This window comes from Vombatus ursinus, unplaced genomic scaffold (genome assembly GCF_900497805.2).
Source record: "Vombatus ursinus unplaced genomic scaffold, bare-nosed wombat genome assembly UNPS02014163.1, whole genome shotgun sequence".
NCBI lineage: Eukaryota > Metazoa > Chordata > Mammalia > Diprotodontia > Vombatidae > Vombatus > Vombatus ursinus.
In genome coordinates, this window is record NW_020953941.1 from 150,974 (window position 1) to 153,648 (window position 2,675).

Sequence of the window (2,675 nt, forward strand, 5' to 3'; positions counted from 1 at the left end):
ACACCATAGCCATATTCCAACATTATACTATCTAGTTATTTTAAACAGTCTAAAACAATGGTGATTAATGTGACTGACATATAGTGTAATTCCCCTATTTTTCTCTTTTGATTAAATCAATGCTAGCTTTAACTGTGTTTGAGATCATGATTACAACTGCTTTTTCTTCTAATAAATTCTACTTCTGATCTTTATTTTGTGTTTTTGTGTATTGCTTATTCCCTATCCCTCCTGACTCCTCTACTTTGCTTCTACCCACTACCTTCCCCTCCTATTACTTAACATACCTCCTCCAATGATCTTTCCCTTATCCTCTCTCCCATTTATCTAGGGAAAATTATGTTAAGGGACTTAACGTAGAATGGTGCAGAAGGAAGTATGTTGAGGTGAGAGAACAATATTCACAGTGATCACAACCATGGAAAGCAAAAAAAAAAAAAGATCCAAATATAGATTAATGAGGTGAACAATCTTGATTCTTGCAACTTGATCATACATTATGCATCCCTCCTAGTGATAGAGAGAGAGAGAATATACAACAGTAGCTATGGGGAGAGGTAGATGCTATGACTATGTGGTCAGTGTTTCAGGTGTTTGGTTGTTGTTTTGTTTGTTGTGGCCTATATCTGGGAATTTGTTAGTATGTCAAGCTCTGTCTTGAGAAAAGTTCATCTACAAATAAGAATTATCATGAATTCTGTAATTCATAGTCTTCTACAGTTATGTGGCCAACTTGATGTGTGGCTTTTTTAAGGATTACTTAATTGTGCTTTTTGTTTGTGATAGTTTACAAAGTGAACTTTAGTGGAAATAATTCTGTTGAACCAATGGAGTGGCAGCCAGAGAGAAGAGGTAAAACTATGTCTGACTGCCAAAATTTGAATGGAAAAAATAACATCAATTTAAAAAAATCAAAACCAAATGTACACTTATAATGACTGAGTTTGGCCCCAAAAGAAAGATGATAAATGCATATCTTTCCCTCCTTTCAGAGTTATGTGTGTGAGGAGGTTTAGGGTTCAGGGAAGCTTTTGGGTGTGGCCTTCTATATATAATAGTAGATTCTATTAATGATTTGGGTTTAATTAAACTGTTTTTTCTTTTGTTATCCAGATAAAGTTTAATGAGATTCTGTACACTGCTGAACAATGCACTTATCTGGTGTGAGGCATGGGACATTTATGCTTGCATATATATTTATACACTCACATATGCATATACATGCTCCAATATAATACATATATGCATATGTGTATACATTTATATACATATGCATATATATTATATATGTATATACACATATATTAAAAATTTCTACAAGAGGACAAAGAGAGAGATACCATTACATCACAAACTGGTCTCTTAACTTGCTCTCTTATTGCTTACAAAAGAGTCTTCTTGTCTTCAGATCATAGAGAAAGACACACATGTTCAGAGAACTCCTTTAAACATGCCCTTCTATTAACAGCCAGTGTCCTAGCCTGGCCACTTCATGCTTTCAAAGGACTCTTCCTGCCTATCAGCGACAGAGAGTCACCATTCCATTGCCTGCAGGACTCCTCTCACACCTCTTTCTGGCTTCAGGAGTTGTAGAAAGATATCATTCCAACATGCTCCATCCATCTATGTCCTACCCTGACTTGACCTACCTGCAAGGAAAGGGGAGTAAGTCATTACATTGACTCACCCAACTAGCCCTTTTCCTATGCTATCTAAAATCCAGAAAGGAATCTACCCTGAGTCCTAACCCCCAGGGATGTTGTTAACCAACATAACTCATTCCTCAATCAGTACCACACTTATGTGGTCATGCTCTTGCCTTCCAAGTCATTCTAAACACCTGTGTATCATTATTCAAACTTCATTGTCTCCATCCCCCACTGGCCAATCATTTATTGCCCTTCCTTTCAACTCAATCACCGTCTCTCAATGTCCCACTCTAAATCAACCGGTCCCTTCACCTGTGCTCAGTGAAAGGCTTATTTCATCAGTAACAAAACTCTAATTTTAAATATTTTCCATTCAAAATCACTTGCTGAGATGTGAGAGTTGGAATGTTCCTCACTTACATTTCCCCTTCCAAGCACAACTTCTACCACCATCACTCAGTAATCTCTCCTCCTTTGAAGTTCACTCAATGCTAATCAACCATTCAATCAAAATTCTTCTAGTTATTGTCTAAGATCTTCCAGAATACCCCCCTTCTTTCCTCACTGATTCCAATATTTGGCTCACAGTTTGTTATTTTTTTTCCTCTACTCCCCAATTCCAGCCCTCCTAGTAGGGAATTTTAACATACATAATGATTTTTTTCTTTATTTTCTTTCTTTTTTTAATTAATTTATTTTGATTTATCAATAATCACTTCCATATACTTTTGAGTTTAAAATTTTTCTCCCCCTTCCTCCCCACCATCCTCCCCAAAATGGCACACAATCTGATATAGGCTACACATTTACATTCATATTCAAATATTTTCACATTAGTAATGTTGTAAGTAGAAATTAAAACCAATAGGAGGAATCATCAGAAAGAGGAAACATAACTCAACAGAAACAGAAAAAAACATAACAATTCGGCTTCCATAGTTCTTTCTTTAGGTGTGGATAGCATTTTCCTTCACAAGGCCTCCAGATATGTCTTAGAACCTTGTGGTGTCGGGAAGGATTAAGTTT